Below are 13,258 nucleotides of genomic sequence, written 5' to 3'. Positions count from 1 at the left end.
TGGAAGTTTGAAGTCAATCTCATGTGTCATTTCAAAATAAAGGCGCTTTGAAAATGATGCATCTTGAAAATGTATGTGTACATATTTATAATGATATTTTGGAGAAGCCGTTAGGTTGACGTTCATGAGCTCAGCGTGTGCTCGCAGGCCAGGTCCTGCAAGTGGAGCGAACTTTCCCGGACTCTCCTGTTATTGTGCTTGGTGACTTCAACAAAGCGAACGTGAGCGAGGATCTTCCTAGGTACAAGCAGGTGGTAAAATGCCCCACCAGAGAGCAGAGCGTGCTGGATCACTCATCGCTGCACAACACTTATACCACCCTCCCTCGACCTGCACTGGGACTCTCTGACCACTTGATGGTTCATCTGGTTCCCACACACAAGCAGAAACCGAAGCCGGCAAAGCCTGTTGTGAGGAGCATGAAGCTCTGGACGAGTGGTGCTGTAGACTGGAAGGTGTTCAGGGCTGCTACCAGTGTTCTGGACGAGTATATAGACACTGACTTCAGACTTCATGGATCAGCTACTGTGAAGAGTGCATAGTTTCAACATGCACCAAGGTGAGTCACGCAAATGACGAACCTTGGTACTCAGCAAAACTCACCCCCCCTCCCTGAACAACCTCTTCTTCGCTTCGAGCAGCCATCAGATTTATTGCCGTGGTCAGTGGGGATCCCACCAACGAGGAAAGTGCTTTGGAAAATGTGCAGTCAAAAACATAATAATAGTAATAATAAAATAAAATAACAAAGGCTGATCATGAATTCAACAGTCTGAGGCATTTTGAGGAATTGGTTCGACTCATGAGTGGACTGTTCAAGTTTTTGCTAAGATGTACAAGTACATGTTCCATTTTTTCCCCCCAAAAGCGAAGGGAATCATCATGATGGTGAATATTTGGCTCGGCAAGGTACATTTCCACCTCCACAATGGAGTCTGCCGTGCAGCTGAAGCGTGTTTGACTGGCATTTTGATCAAATCGCTCCCAGAGTTTCCTGTGGAATCTTCAGAGTGGCATGAATTCCAAGCAGGTACTGTTCAGTATATAATTGTGTTCTTCACAATGTTGTTGTTTGTTCTGATGGAAATATTGACAATCTGTGTCTTAAGCTCAGTGTCACAGGCCACCAGCTGTAGAAGCTGCCACTGTTGTAGCTTCATCAGTAAAAATTGTAGCCTCTAACACAATGAGGCTTCAGTAGAAGCTGTGTTTGACCAAAATACCTAAAGCAAGTTGAATATGTGGCAGTACAGTACTGGCACAGAGAGTTGTTGTGTTTCAATGTTTACTTCTGAAGGACCTGGCTAACCAAATTTCCAAACTGAACCTCTGTCCCGCTAAAAAAAAAGTTTACTTTTTGAAAAACACGTGTTAAAGTTTTCTGAGATTACAAACATTGAATAGTGGGAACATTTTGTTTTATTCAGCATAATTCAAACATTTTTTTTCTTTTTGGAGATTAGGATGGAGCCGTTTCATTTCTCATTTCTCATTTATTGTTAGTATTCTGTATGTTCAGTATAGATGTCGCGTCTATACTGTACATACAGAGGTCTCGCGCCCAGCGCCGTGTTAGATTCACTTCGCAGGACTCTCCCGCCTCAGTTCCGTCTGTGTGGGCTTGAGGTGAGGAGCCAGCTCTGCCTCGGAGGTGGGTCATGGAAGTGACAGCAAACTTCAGGAACTAGCCGTCGCTCCTGAATGACACAATCCCTTGTAAGTCGCTTTTTCACAACCTCCGTCTTATTTCTCTGTTTTTGACTGTAGAATTCAGAGTGTTGCGTTTGTCAGTAAGCTAGCGGCTAGCCAAATAGTACCTCCGTGAAAACGTTGCGCTTTTAATTCCGGATCATTGACGTAAAAATATTTGTTTATGTGTCAATAACTAATGGAATAACACGCTTACCGAGTTATATTTTTGGGTTTTAGCTGTTGGAAAGTTGAAAGTGCACCGTAGTTGAGAATCTCGAAGTAACAGACAATCATTTTATCCACTGCCATTTTGTTTCAAGGGCTTTTTTTTTTGCTTTTTATGTGCCTTCCAACAATGTGAAGGTATTTGCATGATATTAATAAAGCAGTGAAGTACGTAACATTACCAGGTTCGCTAGTCATTCCCGGTTTCTCGAGCAGATGGAAGCATTGCTCCATTGACGATACCGAAGCACGGGACATCATTGGAACTGAAGACTGGTTTTGTTTACTTAGAAATCCATCGCGTTGTTGTGGTTCATCGTATCTTTAGTGTTTACCCCCGGCAGCTGTTTTTATTCGGTAGTTTAGATTCCTTATTTTATTCGACGTGCATACGAGCCGCCATTGGTCAAGCTGACGTCACGTGACGGGAGTTGGCGGACGTTACATTCTTAATTTTCCGCGTGTAAATTCAGTGTAGCCCATTGATCCACGTTCACATCTCGAGCAAACATTCTCGAATGACGTGCGTGTTTTTGGGTCCAACGTTTACAGTGGAGTTTTTCGTAACCGTCACTATGTTTGTGGCTCAGTAGAATGGCTCCCCTGCTCCGAACCCATTGTGGGTATCGCTTCTCGGCCTTTTGGCTAAGATCAAGTGTAGTATCTGTTCTTATCAGTTTAATATCTGATACGTCCCCTATCCGGGGACCATATATTAAATTGATTTTTGGAACAGGGAGATGGAATAGGGGCTTGCTCCGTCCACTCCGCGCATCGACCTGGTATTGCAGTACCTCCAGGAACGGTGCACCCCCCTCTAGTGTTTAAAATAACCACGAACCATGGCACAATGTCTTGTGCTCAATATTCTGATGCGAGGTCAGGTGTTATATTCAGGCGACTCTTTATATCAGAACCATCTTAAATGTGAACGTCAGTGAGAATCCCACCAACTAGGAGTGATTCAGTACGTGGTACAATTATGGACAAAATACACATTTGAAAAATGAATAAAAAATAAACAATAATGAATGAATAAATACACAACGAACAACTATGACTGTTCACAAATTGATCAGTCTAACTACTGAGGGGGAAAGGCTGTTGTAACAGGATTGTTGCTTGTAACAGGAGTTATGATTATTATTACAATAAATATAATGATTATATCTTTGCATCTTTTGCCCTTCACTTTCAGAGAGCAAACAAGCTGGTGCATTAAAGTGCTGTCATAACTGATGGGCTTCACGGTGTTTTCTAGAATAAGCCAGTCCATTATTCATTATTTGAAATGCTTTGGGCTCAGACTTGATTGTGTACTTTCATTTGCAGTTCGGTCATTCCACCAGCAGGCGGCATTGTTGGTGTTTCTGTGAACACACGCCTGACACTGCAATTCTTTTAAAGGGGGGGAGGACTTCCGGGTGAGGGGGTAATTTTCTTTGGTTTTAACGTTGAACGTTTTAATGCAGACAACATTTGACCCGCAGTGTAAAAACAATGTGTTGATATAATAGTTAATAGTTTAACCAGTGCCCTTAATCTTTGAATTGCACAGTTTCAGTCAAACGCCAATGAGTGCACAGCAGTGCATTCTGGGTAGAGCGCACATTCGTAGTTTAGTCTGATTCAGTGTGTCAGACTTCAGTCAAACTCAGCATTGGAGGGAACGTTTCCCGCTCAACCATCCAGATCAAGTGTTATAGTTGGTTTTATTTTTAATGATGTAATCCCCATTAGTTTGTCTGATGTGTGTGTGGCAGTGGTCAGCAGCGGGTCCTTGTCCAAGTCATACTTACCTGGCAGGGGTGACACCATGATCAGAAAGGTGGTTTGCCCAGGATGAGGCTTTGCCATTGCACTCCGGCTTGCTGTACTCCTGCGAATTCCCCAAATGCGGGAATCTCGACTGCATAATTTCTGGTAGTGGGGGACTGCGTACGCGCTCTCCCCTCATTCTTTGTGAATAGTAATGATGATGAGCTGCTGCTTTGAAAACAGACATTATGAGGAAATGGCTCCCTTTTACAAGGTTCCATTTGGCCCCACCTAGTGGACATTAAATAAAAAGCAAGCATGAAGTTTTGTTGCCAGGCGAATAGCTTGCAGCAGGCTTGCGCGATGACGTCAATATATGACATAGATCGCGGTAAATGCTGCGTACTCGCTCTCCCCTGGTTATCTGTGGATGGCAAGGAATGATGTGAAGATGCTTGAATTTGAGGAATTAAGAGGAATTGGTTTGACGCTCCAAGAAGGTTCTTTGCGCTCTGGCACCACCAGGTGGACAATAAATATAAAGTCCTGCATGCGTGATGTTATGTTGCCCAAAGCTTTCAGTCGGATTGCACTTATGTCGTCAACAGTATAAGACATAGATGGCCGTAAATGCTGTAATGGTGTTTGGGAGACATGGATAAGACAACAAATTTAAAAAACAGATTTTTTCAACTTTTTTGGACTGAGGCTGTTTTTTTTCTTCAACAGAATTTACCCCGCCTTTGAGAAAACCGTCTCACATGGGACAGATGAGGTGGGTGTACAGAGGTGCCTTTTTGCTAAGATGTACAAGTACATGTTTTGTTTTTCCCCCAATAGAGGACGGGATCATCATGACAATGAATGAGGTACATTTTCACCTCCACAATGGAGTCTGCCGTGCAGCTGGAGCATGTTTGATTGGCATTTGGATCAAATCCTTCCCAGAGTTTGCTGCCTAGAGAGATGTTGTTCATATACTTCATATACATATTACTCGGTACATGCACCAAAGGGTAAACGCAGCAAGCACCTCACTAGTTTACATCTTAATCTATCTAAAACTACTTCTTAAAATGTTTCCCCTGCAATCCCAAAGGATTGTTCAGTTCTGACTCAGTTGTCTGGCGGCATAGACAAAGTGGGACGGATGAGCAGAAAACTGTGACCCATGTGGTCAAGCTTAGCTAAAGCAGAGGCTGACGTTTTGTCCTTGTGTGTCTTCAGGGACCGACATCATGAAGGACAAATCCTATTTAACCAGAAAGGGGATCAGCTGGAGACATCTATACTCGTCCCTCCTGAACGACTTGTGGTACAATTGTGCCATCTCAGAAGAGGTGACCAGACCTGCAGGACTCTCACGCGCTGGTGTGTCATCAAGGTGAACTTAGGCTGTGTCCCATTTCTCTGCCTAACCCTGGGCTCTTCGCATCACGTGTCATTGTAGTGTGACCCAATCCTCAGAGCGAGAGCACTCGCCGTTCACCACTTGAAATGATCTCTTCAAACCGAGCTCCGGAGCTGACTTGAAAGCAAGTGGGAATATGAAATGTGGATAGAGTTCCAGGATACCAAAGTACTTTATTTCTTTTTTTTTTTTTTTTGTAATATTTTATTTTACATTTTACATAATAGAAAACACAAATCACATTGCAGTATATAATTCACTCGAGTGTGGTCTCTAGTATACGTTTATATAACTGACAAACCACAAATTATAATACACATCTGTATATATATACCACAGGACAACAATGAAAACATGAAAAACAAAAAACAAAGACAAAAACAACCACCCAAAAAAAAATAAAAAATAAAAAAAGTTGCTGCACTTTAGATTAAGTGATCTATTTATTCTTTGACGATCATCCATGACAGACATCTAGACGAGTTACACAGATGTTTTTACTGGGATGAAAGGTAATCAAAAAAAGGTTGCCACACTTTCTTAAACGTCCTAATTTTCCCAAGTCTTTCAAATCTTATTTCTTCTATATGCAACAGATTAGCCATGTCAATTAGCCATAAGTCAACTGATGGTGCTGCTTCCTTGTTCCACATCATCAATATATTTTTCTTCGCAATAATACTTCCGTACCAAAATGCACGGGTCTTAAGACGGCCTAGGTCTGCAAGTTGTTCTGACCAGCCTAAGATTGCAGCTTTGGGATCAGGTTCTATATTGCATCTGAAAATCTCAGAATGAATTTGAAAAATACGGGTCCAAAAATTCCTCAGTTTTGTGCAGGACCAAAACATGTGGGTCAGTGTACCATCACTCTGATGACACTTAATACATCTTGGGGAGGAATCTGGGTAAAACGAATGTAATCTAACCCGAGAGTAATGCAATCTATGAATAACTTTAAATTGGATTAATTGATGTCTGGAATTTATTGAGCATGTGTGTATAGCCTGCAGACACTTCAGCCAGGTCTCATCTGATATCTCTACGCCTATTTCAGTTGCCCATGATGTTCTTTGATGTTGTGTCGACGTATCTGGCTGTTCTGAAAATGCATTGACGAAGCGAGAGACCAGGCGTTTTGCATCCGGCTTGCTCATCATCAGTGACTCTATGCAGTGAGGGGGATCATCGGTTTCAAAATTGTGAGTTTTAACATAATTTCTAATTTGTAAATATCTGAAGAAGTGCGATGCCGGAAGTGAGAATCTATCTTGGAGCTGGGTGAATGATGAGAATATATTATCAACATATAAGTCCCGAATGTTAACCAGTCCTTTACTTTTCCAAATCAGAAACACAGGATCTGAGAGTGAGGAAGGGAATGCATGATTATAACAAATGGGGGCGGCTCGGTTGAATTGCTTTACATCCAGGGTTTTCTTTATTTGCTGCCATACCTTCAAAGAGTTTTCGATAATGAAACCATATTTTTTGGAACAGCCTGTATTCCCCTTTGGAGCATACAGTAAAGCTGGGAGGGAAGTTCCTTTAATGTTTTGTTCAATGGCCAGCCACGATGGGGTTAAATGCGTTGGAGCTTCAGGAAATGCTTTCTGCCAGTAAGTCAGCGCACGACATATTGCGGCCCAGTAGTAATGCTGAAATATTGGGAGTGCGAGGCCTCCCAAATGCCTTGCTTTGCATAGATGTTTTTTCCCAATTCTGTGGGTTTTATAGCCCCAAATGAAGGGAAGAATTATTGAGTCAATTTTTTTAAAGAATGTTTTAGGTAAAAATATAGGTATATTTTGAAATATGTATAGAAATCTTGGCAGTGAAATCATTTTTATTGCTGCAATTCTTCCGATCATTGATACTGGAAGTGTCCGCCAGTATTCAATATCATTTTTCAGTTTATCCACTAAATTAACATAATTATTATTGAATAAAAGATTTGGATCTTTGGTAATTGAGGTGCCAAGATATTGTATTTGCGTTGATATTTTAAATGGAAGATTTTTTATAAACTCTTTGTTTAATCCACTTCCCAAAGGCATAAATTCAGATTTCTGCCAGTTGATGGTATATCCTGAAAACTTCCCAAAGTTTTTTATGAGATTTAACAGGACTGGCATTGCTTGCTCTGCCCGAGAAAGGAACAAAACAACATCATCAGCATACAGGGAGATATTATGATTTATATTGCCGAGGTGTATCGGAACAATTTCCGGTGTGTTTCTGATGCTGGCAGCTAAAGGTTCTATACATAAAGCGAACAGAAGAGGGCTGAGGGGGCACCCTTGTCTTACTCCACGCTCAAGGATAAAAGGGGGAGATTTCTGTGAGTTAGTGATGATTGATGCTACCGGGCAAAGATAGAGCATTTCTACCCATGAGGCAAAGTTGCTACCCAGGCCAAACTCCTTGATCACCATCCGCATAAACCTCCACTCTATCTGGTCGAACGCTTTTTGGGCATCGAGAGCAAGAACTGCAGCTTTTGACTGCTTATCCCATTTGTGATATACTATATTCATCAGTCTGCGCAGATTAAAAAATGAGAACCGTCCAGGGATAAACCCCACTTGATCTGGATGTATAAGCGTGGAGATGTGCTCATTTAATCTATTGGCTAATATCTTTGTGAATATTTTGAAGTCGCAGTTCAGCAATGATATTGGTCGATGCGATGACATGTCAGTGTTGTCTTTATCTTTTTTTAGTACGAGTGAAATATTGGCCCTATAGAGTGATTCTGGTAGTTTTTTATTCTTAATTGACTCCTTGTACATTCTAAGAAGAAGGGGTGCTAAATCATCTGCAAATGTTTTATAAAATTCTATACCAAAGCCATCTGGACCTGCTGCCTTACCATTTGGGAATTGCTTTATAGCTGTAAGAACCTCTTGTAGGGTTAGTTCAGCATTTAGTTGACATTGTCTGTGAGCATCTAATTTTGGAAGAAATTGGGACTGCAAAAAACTAAGAATGTCTTGATCAGTCCTATCATGTTGGGAGGAATATAACTGTGCATAATACTTTTTAAAACATTCATTAATCTTATGATGATCAGTGATCAGGTATCCTGCAGAACATTTGATTTTATGGATTGCTCGGCTGGCCTGTGCACCTCTAAGCTGTCGAGCCAGTAGTGAGCTAGGCTTGTCGCCTAGTTCAAATTGCTTGTGTTTTATTTTCAGCAAGAGAGTGCTAACGTGTTTGGAAAGAATACTGTTATATTCTTGTTTTAATCTAGCAACCCTTTTTAAATTTTCACATGATACTGTCTCTCTGTACTGCTTTTCAGCTTGTTTTAGTTCCCGGTCTATTTCCGTGAGTCGAGCTGTTTTCACTTTCTTTTGCATGGCTTCGTATGCTATTATGACACCTCTCGTCACTGCCTTGAAGGCCTCCCATATTACTGAGTCTGAGACGCTGCCTGTGTTATTAAATTCTAAATAATCACGAATACTGCCTGAACATCTCTCCACAAATGTTTCATCATTAAGCAGATTGGGGTTAAAGCGCCAAGTGTAAGGTGCCCGTTTCCAGCCCACATCTATATTGATGATTACTGGACTATGGTCTGAGATTAATATGTTTCCATATTTGGATGAGGCAACTTCAGTCATCAATTTGCCATCAATGAGGAAGAAGTCAATTCTTGTATATGTTTTATGGACAGGAGAGAAGAATGAGTAGTCTCACCCATCCGGGTGATGTGCCCTCCATATATCAGCTAGGTTATATGTTTTCATTATATTATTTAATACAATGGTGGAGTCCGATGGTTTGCTCTGACGAGTTGAGGATCTGTCCATGTTAGTGTCAAGTACACAGTTGAAATCCCCACCAACTATCAGATTAGTTGATGATATATCTAAAATATTATTGAACACACCTCGGAAAAATCCTGGATTATCAAAATTTGGGGCATAAATGTTGAGTAGAGTTACATGTAATGCTAGAATCCTTCCGGTTATGATTAGGTAGCGGCCATTTGGGTCATTTTGTGTTGAAATATGCTGAAAGGGAATATCCTTACCAATTAGTATTGCTACACCGCGGGATTTGGCCGAGAATGTGGATTGGAAAATATGACCGTTCCATCTATGTTGTAACTTCAAGAAATCTTTGTGTACTATATGGGTTATTTGGAGAAAAACGATGTCACTGCGTAAGGATTGTATGTGGGAAAATACTTTGGCTCTTTTTGTTGGGTTGTTTAAACCTTTGACATTCCAGGAGCATATATTTATATTGTTCTTTGTGGCTGAAACTACATCTGGTCTCGTCATGTCAACACAAAAGTTTCCGTGTCAAAATGTTGATCTTGATCAATAAAGACATCCTATTAGTGCAACATCTCAATGAAAAAAAAAAAGAAAAAAACACACAGAATTCCCCAACTTCTCCCTCCCCAGAACATATCAAACACCCATTTTAGAAGACACATTGGATTCAGCCTGACTGCAGCTCTCTAAAGTCAAGAGTAACAACTAACAAATACAGAACTCAAGCCTCTCCACTTCTATTAAATATCTATTAGCATAGTCTCCAATATTCATATTATTTTCATGAATTATCAAGTTCTTTAGATGGTACATGAAGTTAAAAAAAATTAATAAATAAAGAACGAGAGGCCAAAGAAAAAAAAAAAAATAAAATAAAGAAAAGGCAGCATAAATGCAGCAACGTGGCATTACTGGTTATAAACAAGGATAGAACAATGTATCTGGAACCGACCCAACGAAACAGCATTATAAAACTCAGAACAGGCAATATCACGATTATTATAACTCGTCAAATAGTAATTTCGTGACACACACGTATGCGAAGAGATACTCACGCCAGTATTACCAACTTAAACTGTCCACTTTATATTCTACCGCTCTTCATTGCTGACATGTCGCAGAAGTGTTCTCCGTCGATGTCTGTCGTGGCTGAATGTGCTTATCGACATACTCCTCGGCCTCAGTGCTGGAGTTAAATATCTTGGTGTCACCGTGGTGCGTGAGAATTAAACGAGCCGGAAAAAGAAATCCGTGTCTTAGTCCAGCTTGTCTCAAGACTCGTCGGATTCCATCGAATTCCTTTCGGTCTTTGATCACTTCTGCAGGCAGGTCCGGGAAGATGCTGATCCGATGTCCCTCGTAACTCAGCGGCGTTTTGGACCGAGCCATTTGCAGCACTCGCTCTTTCACTGGGTCGTGGTGTAGTTTCGCGATAATGATGCGAGGTTTGCTGGACAGTCGGCCCACGCGATGCGCTCGGTCAATCTTAATCCCGTGAGGAAAGTTGTCCGTTCCCAGGATCTTCAGTAATAGTTCTGTGACAAACGCCGTCGGGGAGCCGTTTTCTGCCTTTTCCGGGATTCCCATTATTTTTATGTTCTGTCTCCTCGATCGCGCCTCTAAATCACAGAGTTTCGTGTTCAAGCTCCGGTTAAGCGATGTCAGCCGTTCACAAGTTCCCTCCAAGTCAGCAATGCGTGTCTCGTGGTCGTCCCGAGCGCCCTCCAGTCCAGTTATTCGGGCTGAGTTTTCAGATAATGCTGCTTTTACGGCATTGAGTGACAACATCAATCCATCGAATCTGTTGTCCATCTTCTTGTCCATCTGTCTAATTGCTTCCAGTATAGATGACGAAGTATTTTGCGACGTGGCCTCATGAGCCGGCGAGCCCTGTGAGCTAACGCTGGCTAGCTCGTCAGAGTGGCGCTCCTCTTCATCTCTCAAGTGCACGTCCGACTCAGCGGGCAACTTTTTCTTGCCTTTGACCATCTTGTCTGCCTCTTTTTTGTATTGTATTAAATGTTGGAGATATGTATTTTATCTAAATATGCAAAGTGGAGGAGCCGAGGAAAAACACGACTCACGCCATAGCCTGCTCAGTCAAAAGTACTTTATTTCAAAACAATGTTGGACAGGACAACAGGGACATTTTAGTAGCCAGGACTACTCTTCCGTTTGTTGACTTTCTTTGGTATCACACATTAGTGAGCTAAATGCTCGACCGTGTCCCACAACATGAACAATACAACATGTATGTACAACAGTATGTTTTTATTTCTTCTGAACAGCAGTGGACTAGCATCCAGGCTAACGTTAGCATCCTCACACCTCTAACAGATCTATCACCCCAGCATAGGCTCCGCCCATTTCTTCTCCATTGGTTCACCAAACCAAGTGAGGTGATCTGCACCGATGCAAGAGGTTACAAAAACATTTGAGCTGTCATTTCCAAAACGTCTCCAACACTGGACATCTAGGAAACAAAACACAGCACGGCAGCTAATGGCATGATCTTTACGCGTGACATCCTGAAGTGTTGTCCTAATTCTTAGGGAAGTCAGTCACTTCACTTCATGGTCGGAGGTCGCTTCGTAGTGGAGGGCACTCAGAACCAAGTACTTGTGTTAAATGCTAGTGTTAGGGGGAGGAATGGGACACAGCTAATTTGTCAGACGCCATCCTGGACCAACCACTTCACATCACCTTCACCCACAGATGTCCAGTCGGACAGGAGTCCAGACATCACAGCTCAGGTGGAGATCACAACTACGTCTTCACTACGCCGTGACACCTCAAATTCACGTCAGACCAGGACTTGGTGAGTGTTCAGAAGACCACCTCTGAAAAGTCTTACTCTCAGGTAAATCTGATGTCATCCAAGTTGGTGGTGTCACTTTCTCTGATGAAATCCTGTCATTGGTCTTGAGCTGCCTCTCTTCTGCTCACTGTCATAAATCCACAGTCATAAACACACGAGTCATGTGATGTAGTCCTGAAAAAAATCACCCCAAAATCCTCCACGAGACCTGACTGTGTTTTGTGTCACTCACTTGGTGCATGGTCCCCAGCATTGTTTCCCCACTGCCCCATGTAGTTAGAACCCGGCCACCACGGACCACATTACTGCCACTGACCCACCTGAACATGAACTCTGAACTTCTTCACAGTGCTCATGGTAAACTGGCTGTCTGGTTTTAAGACCTCAGTCAGGAACCTTGAGATGTGCTTTCACTTGTAATGTTCCCTCATTCTTTATCATCTTATGCTTGTCGTTGATCGTTGTGGTTGTTGATCATCTTCCTCTGATCGACAACCCATGTCACAGAGGATGAGCGGAAGTGGAAACCTTCACTTTACATAGAAATGCTTTTTAACATCCAGAAAGTTATTTTTTTACTTGCAAAAATAAAAAGTGAAAGATGAAAACTGATTTGTGTTCTATTTTCTTGTGTGTATTATATCGTCATCATTTTAACCGACCTGTGAGCGACTGGTCAATTTCAGGTTCATTTGCGTTGTTATTTGCGTTGTTGTATTGAATTTTTTTTTGTCGTCGCTGTTGCATCCTTTTAAAATTAAAAAGGTTTGGAATGATTATTATAGCCAATCACAGCATGAAATGTGGGAGGAACAGGGGACGAGGCAACAAGTTGAAGGAGAGTCAGACAAGTGTTGGTTGTTGCATGAATGAACCATCGACCAAGGCTAACAAACTAATGGCTCATCCTGATAGAGAACCACTGAAGTCAAGAGTTTTAAAGTCTCAATGAATGAACTCAGGTGTAGGTAAAATGTACCACTAATGGGTGTGTTGTGAAGATCTTTTGGTGTCATCCTGGTGTGGTCGACACTTTTGAGCCACTTGTATTCATTTGTACATCTGACAAATCTGTGGCTGCTCGAGTGTGAAATGACGTGATTTCTTAAACTTCAAGCTGTCTGTCTCAAACTGAAGAAATATGAGAACTTGTGTGTGTGTGTGTGTGTGTGTGTGTGTGTGTGTGCGCGCGCCCACTTGTGGAATTAGGTCTTTCAAATCCTCACTTATTGAGCCAAACGTCATTCAAAATCTGTAGTCTGCAAAACACTCCAGGACTCATGACAATGCACAACAGTTCAGAGCTCAACTATAAGTGACACCATGTAGTCCTCCCGAAGTAATTCAAAATCAAACCACTCCGAGTTGGATGCCGTGGGAAAAGTGATGGCCAGCTGCAACATGCACCGTGGCTTTGCCGACGCTGCCAAACTGAGGTGTTTCCATGAAGGCAAGATTCTCCATTTTGACACACCAAATGCAGTCCATCAAATGAGGTGAGGTTTCTTCATGAAGCTCGCTTTGATTTGCTACTTTTCTTTTCACACAGACTGAGGGAAC

The 13,258-nt window shown here is 41.9% G+C and overlaps 1 long non-coding RNA gene and 2 other non-coding genes across 4 annotated transcripts; all 3 read left to right on the top strand.

The window, feature by feature from the left end:
* Positions 1 to 1,593: 1,593 nt before the first annotated feature.
* On the top strand, positions 1,594 to 12,136 carry LOC128760817 (uncharacterized). Of its 2 annotated transcripts, none has more exons than XR_008414870.1 (4): positions 1,594 to 1,716; positions 4,405 to 4,450; positions 4,903 to 5,046; positions 11,596 to 12,136. It is a non-coding gene; the product is annotated as an uncharacterized LOC128760817 (long non-coding RNA). The 2 variants fall into 2 exon arrangements; XR_008414869.1 differs by having other exon boundaries at positions 4,903 to 5,059.
* LOC128761606 (U2 spliceosomal RNA) lies at positions 2,543 to 2,733 on the top strand. Its single transcript, XR_008415258.1, has one exon. It is a non-coding gene; the product is annotated as a U2 spliceosomal RNA (small nuclear RNA).
* On the top strand, positions 3,709 to 3,872 carry LOC128761603 (U1 spliceosomal RNA). The gene has a single exon (XR_008415255.1). It is a non-coding gene; the product is annotated as a U1 spliceosomal RNA (small nuclear RNA).
* Positions 12,137 to 13,258: the final 1,122 nt, after the last annotated feature.

This window comes from Synchiropus splendidus, chromosome 6 (assembly GCF_027744825.2).
Source record: "Synchiropus splendidus isolate RoL2022-P1 chromosome 6, RoL_Sspl_1.0, whole genome shotgun sequence".
In the NCBI taxonomy this organism is placed as follows: domain Eukaryota; kingdom Metazoa; phylum Chordata; class Actinopteri; order Syngnathiformes; family Callionymidae; genus Synchiropus; species Synchiropus splendidus.
Note: the sequence above shows the minus strand (reverse complement) of the source record. Positions and strands in the feature narration are given on the sequence as shown.